Below are 13,335 nucleotides of genomic sequence, written 5' to 3'. Positions count from 1 at the left end.
CAACCACAAGACAATATTCATACGTTCCAGAGAGTGTCATATAGCAAAAGTGTACGGTACATTGCACAAAAAATTGTGCTGTATTATTTGTTGTATTATTACTGCTCATCAGCAAGATATTTTAGTGAAAAACCGAGTAATTGAGAAACTTTGCTAAGAGGAGTTGAAGGCGTGTCAGTGGTGGACCTAGTCAATGATGCTTACTAGTGCTCCGAGTACGAATGCCTTTCATTAGAAATCGCAGTTGGTGAACTTGGAGTTGCATTGACTCTGTTGGGTTAGCACTTCAGTCGCTGTGACGATTTTGAGAACTGCAATGTTGGTCTGGGTAATGGGGTTTGAGCGAAATTTTTTTCACTCTGATAGCCATTGTTTTGAAGAACATGTCGGTTTTGTCATCTTGCAGTGGTCGTTTCGGCTCATATTCCAGACAGGAGTCCACAGCGGAGTCTGTCTTCCTTCTTCTCATTTCAGTTGAGAAGGGCATCGCTTCCCTTCCTCTTTTCGGTCGAATGACGTTGGCATGTGGCTGGAAAACCTGATTCCGATGTTTTCTGAGAATCGTGGCTGCGGTTCATTCTCAGTTGTATCTACACAGGTTGTAACGCACTCTTAGAAAAATTATGAATGACAGCTACATCTACATCTACATGACTACTCTGCAATTCACATTTAAGTGCTTGGCAGAGGGTTCATCGAACCACAATCATACTATCTCTATACCATTCCACTCCCGAACAGCGGGCGGGAAAAACGAACACCTAAACCTTTCTGTTCGAGCTCTGATTTCTCTTATTTTATTTTGATGATCATTCCTACCTCTGTAGGTTGGGCTCAACAAAATATTTTCGCATTCGGAAGAGAAAGCTGGCGACTGAAATTTCGCAAATAGACATCGCCGCGACGAAAAACGTCTTTGCTTTAATGTCTTCCACCCCAACTCGCGTATCATATGTGCCACACTCTCTCCCCTATTACGCGATAATACAAAACGAGCTGCCCTTTGTTGCACCCTTTCGATGTCCTCCGTCAATCCCACCTGGTAAGGATCCCACACCGCGCAACAATATTCTAACAGAGGACGAACGAGTGTAGTGTAAGCTGCCTCTTTAGTGGACTTGTTGCATCTTCTAAGTGTCCTGCCAATGAAACGCAACCTTTGGCTCGCCTTTCCCATGATATTATCTATGTGGTCTTTCCAACTGAAGTTGTTCGTAATTTTAACACCCAGGTACTTAGTTGAATTGACAGCCTTGAGAATTGTACTATTTGTCGAGTAATCGAATTCCAACGGATTTCTTCCCTGGGGAACACCTGATATCACTTCAGTTTTACTCGATGAATTGCCGTCTATTACTACGAACTGCGATCTTCCTGACAGGAAATCACGAATCCAGTCGCACAACTGAGACGATACCCCACAGGCCCGCAGCTTGATTAGAAGTCGCTTGTGAGGAACGGTGTCAAAAGCATTCCGGAAATCCAGAAACACGGAATCAACCTGAGATGCCCTTCCCATAGCGGCCATTACTTCGTGCGAATAAAGAGCTAGCTGCGTTGCACAAGAACGATGTTTTCTGAAACCATGCTGATTACGTATCAATAGATCATTCCCTTCAAGGTGATTCATAATGTTTGAATACAGTATATGCTCCAAAACCCTACTGCAAACCGACGTCAATGATATAGGTCTGTAGTTCGATGGGTTACTCCTACTACCCTTCTTAAACACTGGTGCGACCTGCGCAATTTTCCAATCTGTAGGTACAGATCTATCGGTGAGCGAGCGGTTGTATATGATTGCTAAGTATGGAGCGTAATCTGAAAGGAACCTAATCGGTATACAATCTGGACCTGAAGACTTGCCCGTATCAAGCGATTTGAGTTGCTTCGCAACCCCTAAGGTATCTACTTCTAAGAAACTCATGCTAGCAGCTGTTCGTGTTTCAAATTCTGGAATATTCCATTCGTCTTCCCTGGTGAAGGGATTTCGGAAAACTGTGTCCAATAACTCCGCTTTAGCGGCACAGTCGTCGGTAACAGTACCATCGGCACTGAGCAGCGAAGATATTGACTGCGTTTGCCGCTTGGGTACTTTACATACGACCAGAATTTCTTCGGATTTTCTACCAAATTTCGAGACAATGTTTCGTTGTGGAACCTATTAAAGGCATCTCGCATTGAAGTTCGTGCCAAATTTCGCGCGTCTGTAGATTTTAGCCAATCTTCGGGATTTCGCGTTCTTCTGAACTTCGCATGCTTTTTCTGTTGCCTCTGCAACAGCGTTCGGACCTGCTTTGTGTACTATGCTGGTAAACCCCTTACGTTACTTGATTTTCAAACAGCTGAGCACAACTGAACGTACTCAGACATTTCGCTCTTTACTTATGCCATCACTAAACTAACACACAATATTTTTTAGCGCAACGCAATCTGACTTTCAATAATTCCTACAAAAGAATGCCCCTGACTTACAATAACCTATACCTTTCATGAATCATTTACCTCACAAAAATCTTCGTTACTCGAATTACTGCAATACAGTGAGCGTCAGTACTGCCAGCTAAATAAAAGATTCTAACTACTGAAGGCACTAACTACTGATAGGCATAGTTAGCAAATGAAAGAGTTTGATAGAGAACAAACGATGTATTTACCTTAATAGTGTTGAAAAATCATAATATACATAGCAGTTCATGACATCCAGTCTTACAAATTTCAAAACTCCCCCCATCTACCACTGCTGGCGGCTCACCTCCAACTGCCCTACGCTACGCGCTGTTCACGTCCAACTGCCCAGCACTACAATAGCGAATATTCCAACAATGCCAACCAGCCACAGACTGCACACAGCACTGTCAGTGATTTTCATACAGAGCGCTATGTGGCGTTACCAACATAAAAACCTGAACAGCCCACTTACAAGGTATCGTCTGCGTTGCTGCAGAGGCCATTACTGGATTTCGCCGACGCGTTAGGCTAGTTTCCTACAAACTCTCAGTGCGGAGCATAACATTTTAAAAAGAGTTTCTTGTAACGTTTTTTTTTATTTGCTGCGGTCCCTATGGTACCTATTTCTTATTTTTCGCTGTCTTCTGTAGTGGTCACGAATACTTTTCCACGGCTGATTTATTACAACGCAGCACAACGCATTAGACTTTTGCTGAACCAGTTGTCCTGCCACGCCTGGGGCAAAGCGAGTTACGTGTCTTGCAGGGCCTCAGTGGTGCGGCTGCGCTACTGACGGGCCGTGCTGTCAGTATGACGGTGGGGCGGTAGCGACCTCACTGTGGAAGCTGACTCTGTGATTGGCGTTGACTGTATTCGGTCTCTTGACCAGCCTCGCCGGATGGCCAGTACTTATACGTGGGTCAGGTATGATGTTGCTGCCACAAATGTCGCTTCACCCCGTGTCCAAGTGCCTCTGGTTTTGGTAACGGGCCGGGCATCGAGCAACAGGTGGACGGTAGTGGCCAGAGGGTGCCGTGGCGTAATTCTGCACCAAAATAATACGGCACGTGTCCCTTTTACGGCTTCGAGTCCTGTCACCTAGTCTTGTACCGTTACACTGCACATGTAGCACGTGTGTGTCGTGAAAATCACAGAATAAATTGTGTAAAGAAACAGGAAATAATTTTTTCTTCAGTCAGCATACAAATAGAGAAGGGGAACGAGTTAGTAATATAGGTACGAGATGCCTTCCACCCTCTATTACACGTTCATTACTGATGTGCCCGGGGATGCATGAATAAGGTCTAGCGTAACTTTCAGGGCTCATTAGTCACACATAGAAGAACAGAGTTTGTTATTACATCACATTAGTGGTAACCTGTCAGAAAGTACCCCACGGACAGTGATCCCTGGAACATTCGACGATAGAGCTCATTTTTGACACCTCTTCATGCTACAGTTGTTACACTCTACAAATTTTTACTGTTATTAATGTTTCCATCAATTTATCATCAATAGCATAATTTTAACAGATTCCTTCTCTTGTGTTTCTGCAGTATGTTAGATGTCTGCCACATGAGCTGAACGGTCAGCGAGTTGGAATACCACGCACGTGGATCCGGGTTCGATTCCCGGCTGGGGTGGGAGATTTTTCTCCCCCTCAGGGATTGGTTGTTGTGCTGTCCTCATCATCATTTCATCCCCATTGTCGACGCGCAATGTGGCGTCGCACTCAGGAAGACTTGGCGGCCGAACTTCCCGCCTGGGAACTCCCGGCCACTGACGCCATACGCTCGTTTCCATTTCCAGTATGTTAGACTTACTTACATTCAGGATCATCTGCCACTCCCTCCACCATTCATGAATTCTCTGTAGGTCTTCCTGGAAATCGCTACCGTGTTGTGGTCTTGTTACCTTCTTGCACACAGTCGACGTTATCTACATCATTTATATCTAGTGTAAGCAGTAACAGTCCTATAAATTTCCTTGAGACACTCCTGAAGTTACCTTTATAACTTTCGATTTCGTTTTTTAAGAGCGACGAGTTCAGGGAAGTTATGATTCCACTCACAAATCTGGTCCGATACTGGATAAGCTTGTATTTTCGTCACTGACGGCAGTGCAGGATCTTGTCAAAGGCTTTTCTGAAAACAAGGAACACGGTATCGACCTGAGAGCCGATGTCTACTGCCCTGTGCATCTGCTGGAAGAACGGAGTGAGCAGAGTTTCGCAACATCGCTGTCCGCGGAATCCTTGTTCGCTTTTATAGGGAAATTTTTTTAAAACTAAACCATTGTTAAAGAACAACTAAAGCTTTTAAAGCTACATCTATGGAAAGTGACGTTTGATTATTTCTCTGTTATAAATTAAAAATATACTATATGTGTCTCAGTGTTTTTGAAAATTCAACCCCTGAGGAGGTGAAAAATCTTCTAAACCTCGTAAACCTTATAAACTAAATCAAAGAAAGCAATTTAACAGTCACCACGACAAATCGGCTTAGTCATAATTGAATAACATCATTAATACATAAATTTTTCAATAGGCCTAATATATGTTTATAAAATTATTTTTGTTACAATTACTGCGCAAACTAATCAGTGATTAGATTCCATTCACAGGAAAATCCGCTTGCGACCAAAGAGTTCAGTACCATGTTTAAGACTGGCGCTAATAACCACAGACCACTTACCCGACTTGTCTTTTTTCTCTCTTTTTCTTTTTAGCTCGCTGTATGAAATTAAATGAAACGCATTGGAACACTTTAATTATGCAAAGAATGGCAGCCATGTAAAGGTTCACTAACTTTTTATAGTGTGCAAATTTATTACAGTTGGCGTCCAACGCAAAAATTCGATTAAAGGGAAACAAAGAAAATCTGTGCAAACCATACAGTTTATGCGAGAGAGGCATCGGGCGCTAAGCTAGTTAGTATAGTTATTTTTTTTTTAAATGAAGCCTTTCCTTCATTGAATTCCTTCCGACCATGTAATTATGAAACTATTTATTTTGGTACTGCAGTACAGCTGCTGACAACTGGCCTATTTTGTTCAGACTCTAACTGAAACTGTGGCATGAGTGATCTGGTCAGGATTTGGATCATTTAAGCCGAGGTGATGTGTTGACGAAATCATCGGGGGTGAGTGGTAACGAAGCTGAAGTTTTGACCGCTGTCTCCAATAAGAAGTAGTCTTCTATGTATAAAAGATATTTCAAAACTCTTGGTACAGTACACATAGTGGCGGTTGTAGGAAAGGACTTGAACAATATTTTAGCTGCATCAAGGGAAACCATGTCTACTAGGTTCTTTGATTTCAAGGGAAGTTCATGTTCGTCAGGTATGCAGCCTCTAGTGTTTTGAACCCTTCGTTATAGAAATTCCCTCTTGAATAGTTTTCGTAGTCTGCTGCAATTTTATCAGAGGTTCTAGCGCCAATTCTACGCTCTGGGGCAAAAACGAAACCTGTCAGGTAGGTGTAATGCCGTCCAGAAAATTCAAAGACAGCTCTTACCACTGTTACCTCCACAGATGCCGATATTTTGAAAAATTCATGTTAACTAACGAAATACTGTATACTGAAACCAAATGTGCTTTAGAATAGTCGTTTATTACAGCTTAATTTAAGATTTTTGAGATCAAAACCACAGTAAAATTTGACCACAGATGTTGGTCGGAAAACCGCAGTTCCTTAGACGAGAACTCTTGCATTACAACGGCAGAGAGAGCGATTTGTGGTAGGACAACCCCAGCAAGTGCTGTTACTTGTAGGCGTATAGGTAACTACTGCTGCTGATGAAGGCAACATGTTCGTAGTTCGAATACATATTTTGGTGACCGCCTTTACAAGATGACCGTCATTCGGTCAGTCTCTTCCCCTATGCACTAATATTACATGACGTGCTCCTCCAACACGAAGCTAATCGTGCGATCGTAACCAGTAGGACACCTATATCTATGCTCTTAAATCCACTTAATGCTGTATGGTGGAGAGTACTTTCTCTACAACCGTCACTTTCCTTTCCAATCGAGAAAGATGGGAAGGAAAAACGACTGTAGGTAAGCCTGCGTGCGGGTTGGAATCTCTGTAGCTTTCACATCAGGGTCTTTTCACGAGATATCCATACATGTTGTTTGTTGTTGTGGTCTTCAGTCATGAGACTGGTTTGATGCAGCTCTCCATGCTACTCTATCCTGTGCAAGCTTCTTCATCTCCCAGTATCTACTGCAACCTACATCCTTCTGAATCTGCTTAGTGTATTCATCTCTTGGTCTCCCTCTACGATTTTTATCCTCCACACTGCCCTCCAATGCCAAATTTGTGATCCCTTGATGCCTCAAAACATGTCCTACCAACCGATCCCTTCTTCTAGTCAAGTTGTGCCACAAACTTCTCTTCTCCCCAATCCTATTCAATACCTCCTCATTAGTTACGTGATCTACCCACCTTATCTTCAGCATTCTTCTGTAGCACCACATTTCGAAAGCTTCTATTCTCTTCTTGTCCAAACTAGTTATCGTCCATGTTTCACTTCCATACATGGCTACACTCCATACCAAGACTTTCAGAAACGACTTCCTGACACTTAAATCTATACTTGATGTTAACAAATTCCTCTTCTTGAGAAATGCTTTCCTTGCCATTGCCAGTCTACATTTGATATCCTCTCTACTTCGACCATCATCGGTTATTTTACTCCCTAAATAGCAAAACTCCTTTACTACTTTAAGTGTCTCATTTCCTAATCTAATTCCCTCAGCATCACCCGACTTAATTTGAGTACATTCCATTATCCTCGTTTTGCTTTTGTTGATGTTCATCTTATATCCTCCTTTAAAGACACTGTCCATTCCGTTCAACTGCTCTTCCAAGTCCTTTGCTGTCTCTGACAGCATTACAATGTCATCGGCGAACCTCAAAGTTTTTACTTCTTCTCCAAGGATTTTAATACCTACTCCGAATTTTTCTTTTGTTTCCTTTACTGCTTGCTCAATACACAGATTGAATAACATCGGGGAGATGCTACAACCCTGTCTTACTCCTTTCCCAACCACTGCTTCCCTTTCATGCCCCTCAACTCTTATAACTGCCATCTGGTTTCTGTACAAACTGTAAATAGCCTTTCGCTCCCTGTATTTTACCCCTGCCACCTTCAGAATTTGAAAGAGAGTATTCCAGTTAACATTGTCAAATGCTTTCTCTAAGTCTACAAATGCTAGAAACGTAGGTTTGCCTTTTCTTAATCTTTCTTCTAAGATAGGTCGTAAGGTCAGTATTGCCTCACGTGTTCCAACATTTCTACGGAATCCAAACTGATCTTCCCCGAGGTCGGCTTCTACCAGTTTTTCCATTCGTCTGTAAAGAATTCGCGTTAGTATTTTGCAGCTGTGACTTATTAAACTGATAGTTCGGTAATTTTCACATCTGTCAACACCTGCTTTCTTTGGGATTGGAATTATTATATTCTTCTTGAAGTCTGAGGGTATTTCGCCTGTCTCATACATCGTGCTCACCAGATGGTAGAGTTTTGTCATGAGTGGCTCTTCCGAGGCCATCGGTAGTTCAAATGGAATGTTGTCTACTCCCGGGGCCTTGTTTCGACTCAGGTCTTTCAGTGCCCTGTCAAACTCTTCACGCAGTATCTTATCTCCCATTTCGTCTTCATCTACATCCTCTTCCATTTCCATAATATTGTCCTCAAGTACATCGCCCTTGTATAAACCCTCTATATACTCCTTCCACCTTTCTGCCTTCCCTTCTTTGCTTGGAACTGGGTTGCCATCTGAGCTCTTGATATTCATACAAGTGGTTCTCTTCTGTCCAAAGGTCTCTTTAATTTTCCTGTAGGCAGTATCTATCTTACCCCTAGTGATACAAGCCTCTACATCCTTACATTTGTCCTCTAGCCATGCCTGCTTAGCCATTTTGCACTTCTTGTCGATATAATTTTTGAGACGTTTGTATTCCTTTTTGCCTGCTTCATTTACTGCCTTCACTACTTCATCCCTCAGAGCTACCCATTCTTCTTCTACTGTATTTCTTTCCCCCATTCCTGTCAATTGTTCCCTTATGCTCTCCCTGAAACTCTCTACAACCTCTGGTTCTTTTAGTTTATACAGGTCCCATCTCCTTAAATTCCCACCTTTTTGCAGTTTCTTCAGTTTCAATCTGCAGTTCATAACCAATAGATTGTGGTCAGAATCCATATCTGCCCCAGGAAATGTCTTACAATTTAAAACCTGGTTCCTAAATCTCTGTCTTACCATTATATAATCTATCTTCCAGGTATACAACCTTCTTTTATGATTCTTGAACCAAGTGTTGGCTATGATTAAGTTATGCTCTGTGCAAAATTCTACAAGGCGGCTTCCTCTTTCATTCCTTCCCCCCAATCCATATTCACCTACTATGTTTCCTTCTCTCCCTTTTCCTACTGACGAATTCCAGTCACCCATGACTATTAAATTTTCGTCTCCCTTCACTACCTGAATAATTTCTTTTATCTCGTCATATATTTCATCTATTTCTTCATCATCTGCAGAGGTAGTTGGCATATAAACTCGTACTACTGTAGTAGGCATGGGCTTTGTGTCTATCTTGGCCACAATAATGCGTTCACTATGCTGTTTGTAGTAGCTAACCCGCACTCCTATTTTTTAATTCATTATTAAACCTACTCCTGCATTACCCCTATTTGATTTTGTATTTATAACCCTGTAATCACCTGACCAGAAGTCTTGTTCCTCCTGCCACCGAACTTCAGTAATTCCCACTATATCTAACTTTAACCTATCCATTTCCCTTTTTAAATTTTCTAACCTACCTGCCCGATTAAGGGATCTGACATTCCACGCTCCGATCCGTAGAACGCCAGTTTTCTTTCTCCTGATAACGACGTCCTCCTGAGTAGTCCCCGCCCGGAGATCCGAATGGGGGACTATTTTACCTCCGGAATATTTTACCCAAGAGGACGCCATCATCATTTAATCATACAGTAGAGCTGCATGTCCTCGGGAAAAATTACGGCTGTAGTTTCCCCTTGCTTTCAGCCGTTCGCAGTACCAGCACAGCAAGGCCGTTTTGGTTAATGTTACAAGGCCAGATCAGTCAATCATCCAGACTGTTGCCCCTGCAACTACTGAAAAGGCTGCTGCCCCTCTTCAGGAACCACATGTTTGTCTGGCCTCTCAACAGATAGCCCTCCGTTGTGGTTGCACCTACGGTACGGCCATCTGTATCGCTGTATCCATACATATGAGGAGCAATACATCGGTTGACGCTTCTAGGAAAGTACGCTCTTGGCATTTTAACAGTAAACGACACCGTGATGCTAAACTCCACTCTTGTTGCGTCTGCCAATGGAGTTGAATAAACATCGCTGTGACGCTTTCATGCTTACTCAAGTAAGTTGTGGTTAAAAACCCGCTGATCGTCTTCGAATTTCCTCCGTTTTCTCTGCCAGTTCTATCTGGTGCAGATACCACACTAGAGAGCAATATTCAAGTATCATTGGAACGACGGATTTTTAAGCTGGAACAGGAAACAAGGGCGTGAATCTAGCTAGGGGACACAAGCAATGAGGTCCTACAGGAAAGGCTGGGGAAAACTACAGGAAGTCATTTGTTACTAAGACCTCCTCCAAAAATTTATTGGCTAACAAGAAATTCTTTTCCAAGACAGTAACAAAGCACACTATCAGTGTTCCCTTTTTTATCTAAAAAGGAAAAAAAATATTAAAGATCAGTTTTAAGAAAAATTATTGAACTTCAAATACCAGATGATAAACAACTTAGACATGCTTCACAATTACAAAAGATCAGACACGTTAAATATTAATAAAGTACAACTGATTAGCCCGACGTCAGACCGGGGTACAAGACCGCTAGCGGCACAGCAGAACCGGCCGTGGATTGTGGCGAAAACCAGGCAAGTGAGATTAACTTGACCTGTGCAACATGTACATTAAAAGCTGTCTAAAGAGTGAAAGGGTACAACGAGACTAAATACAGCCTTTGGTCTAGCTTTGAAAGACACCACACTTACAGCGTGTTTAAACCGGGAATAACAAAGAATCAAAAGTTATTTAAATTTTAAGTGTAAAACAAGTATCACCACAATCTTGACAAATGCAAAATCTGCTTAAAGAACTAGTATCCACAATTCAAAGCGTTCCTTAACCGTTCTTATAAGGTTGGCTGTTTATTAGCTTCATGGGGCATTTAAGTAGCCTACTTCAGTTAACCTTGTAGAATTCGTCCCTGTACAGTTTCGTATATAATTTAACAGCACCGTTTGAGTATTATATAAAATATTTCACTTATTCCCTTAAAGAGTAGTCGTGCTTCCTATAGAGGGAGATATACACTAACTGCAAGAACGAAGTCACTACAGCCAGTTAAAGTGGATCCCTTTTCTTAAGATAAACACAGTGTCAAACTTAAAACTGAGCACAGGCCGCAAAGCCTTCAAATCAAAATTAAAAAAAAGAAAGGAACAAAAGGAACAAACGAAAATCTCTAAGCAAATAAGCCAATTTCCATATAAGAAGCAGTTGAGCACATGCCAACGACCCCTTCGAATAATGATCAATAAAATGGAGAATGCGGGAACGCAACAACGGAAGGCAAGCGCTAAGCTGCTTCAAACAAACTGTAGACAATGGAGACAGGTCTCTATCGAACATTACAAATGACTCTCACCCATAAAGAGATGCAGTCAGGACGTGTCCCTGTCCTCGAATGCGTTGATCCGGTATCCGGCAAAATCCCACGATTAAGGCGTTCGGAGCAACTAGGGCAGCTCGGTGCACGACCCGTAGGCTTCGCCGAATCGCACTGACTTCTCCAGGAGAAAATCCCGGATCCACGCGAACTAACACAGCCAGCACAGGGGTAGCCTCGCCAAACACGTTGCGTCAACAACCGCAGCGTCCGGTACGGTAAACACCAGCTCAAGGCGCTTGCACCAGAGAATCCGTGCACTAGAAATACGTACGCTCTACTGGACACCACTACCAACCCCACGAGCTTCGCCCACCTCCTTCTCGCTCGCCCGTCTCCCTCCTACTCATCACAGACGGAAACCGAAGACTCTCGAACAAGCAAAGAAAGTGCTCATCTCGCCGGGCGCTACCTGTCGATCTCGGAGAACGGCTAATAAAATGGTTCAGTTGGCTCTGAGCACTATGCGACTCAACATCTGTCGTCATTCCCCTAGACCTTATAACTACTTACACCTAACCAACCTAAGGACATCACACACATCCATGGCCGAGGCAGGATTCGAACCTGCGACCGTAGTGGTCGCGCGGTTCCAGACTGAAGCGCCTAGAACCGCTCGTCCACAACGACTGGCAGAACTTCCTACTTTTTGAGAACTATTCCAGTGAATCTATGTACGACATCTTCGTTACGTGTGATGAGCTGTATGTAGGCGTTACACTTTAAATTTCTCTGTATCGATGCTCCCAGATAGTTATCTGATGTAAGTGTTTACAGCGATTGTACAGCAATAGTGTGTTCAAATACTTTCTCTCTCAGCATATTTATTCGGAACACCCAACATTTGTTTTTGTTAGGTACAATTGTCAGTCACTGGAAAAAGTGTCTATCTTCTTCCTAAGTTTCGCTATAATTTTCCAGCGTTGCGACTTCCCTATATACACAACAACATCATTCACAAACAGCCTCTTGGAATCTCAAATGTTACCCAATAGGTCATTTAAGTCATGTCATACTCCAGCTGCGTCAACCCGAAATTACGTTTATAAGCGGCGATCAAAGAGTTTCCGCTGGTAGGCCATACAGTCTATAGCCGATATGAATTCTGTCGCAGTTGTAGTACATATATTTTGGACACTAGTTTCGAACCGTAGGTTCAGTCTCAAGTCTGACCTACTGAGGCACTGATCTTAGCGACAACCGTCTAAAATTGGCAATGCATGCATCAGACAGTAACGGTAGTTAAGTATGACATTATTCATAATCTCACTACACAAGTGATTCTGTCCCTCATGCCTCGCTTACCTTTAACTACAGAACGTGTGTTTTATCACCTGCTCTAGAACCCAATCTTTATCATACTTATGCTGCCGTGAAAAAACTTAATATTCTATAAACACGATGTCGATTTTGATCCGATGACTTCATACATCACCTGGGGCATAGCAGGCGTATTGATAATGGTTTGAAAATCGTCTTCCAACAGAAATCCTCGTGGCATAGCAACCAGACCGCCATCCGTGTCCACCCTTTTGATAGGTAATGCTCACAGACAGAATGCTAAATGTGGTGAAGATGTGTGAAACAAGAAAGAAACCTTGCCACGGTGACGCACTCATACTTCCCACAGCCAACTGAGCTATTTTGAAAGGGATCAGATTGTAGCCCTCCAAGAGGCGGGATGGTCCTATCGGAGAATTGCCACACATCTTGCACGAGCTGCGTCAGTTGTGCAACGATGCATATATCCGTGGTGACGTAAAGATTCTCGCACCGATAGACGAGCATCCGGACGTCCACGCAGCCCAGACACTATCCAGGACCTTCGTGTTGCGACGTCTGTAGTGGCAGATCGTACAGTTGCCACAGCAGAGATAGGAAGGCTTGTGAATTCAGGCATGTCGGCACAAACTGTCGTGAACCGGCTAGTAGCAGTGGGAATGCGGGCACGCAAACCTCTAGTCCGTCTTCCACTCACGCCACAGCATCGACTTGCACTTGCCATCATAGGATCACTTGCAAATGGAATTGCACACCATGGTCGTCAGCAATGAAAGCAGATTCTGTCTGCACGCAAGTGATGGTCATTTGCGCGTACGACGTAGACATGGTGTGCGCTGTCTCGCACAGGGCATTTGTCCAAGAGACCCTGGCGCCACCCCAC

General features: G+C 43.1%; 1 protein-coding gene across 1 annotated transcript in view; it reads left to right on the top strand.

Moving 5' to 3' along the window:
* Positions 1–13,335, top strand: part of LOC126142041 (lachesin-like) — a 703,294-nt gene that overhangs the window by 648,565 nt on the left and 41,394 nt on the right. The gene's annotated exons all lie outside the window — the stretch shown is intronic.

Source organism: Schistocerca cancellata, chromosome 1 (assembly GCF_023864275.1).
Source record: "Schistocerca cancellata isolate TAMUIC-IGC-003103 chromosome 1, iqSchCanc2.1, whole genome shotgun sequence".
NCBI classification, from domain to species: Eukaryota; Metazoa; Arthropoda; class Insecta; order Orthoptera; family Acrididae; genus Schistocerca; species Schistocerca cancellata.
The sequence above is the reverse complement of the archived record's forward strand: the minus strand, read 5'-3'. Positions and strand labels throughout refer to the sequence as shown.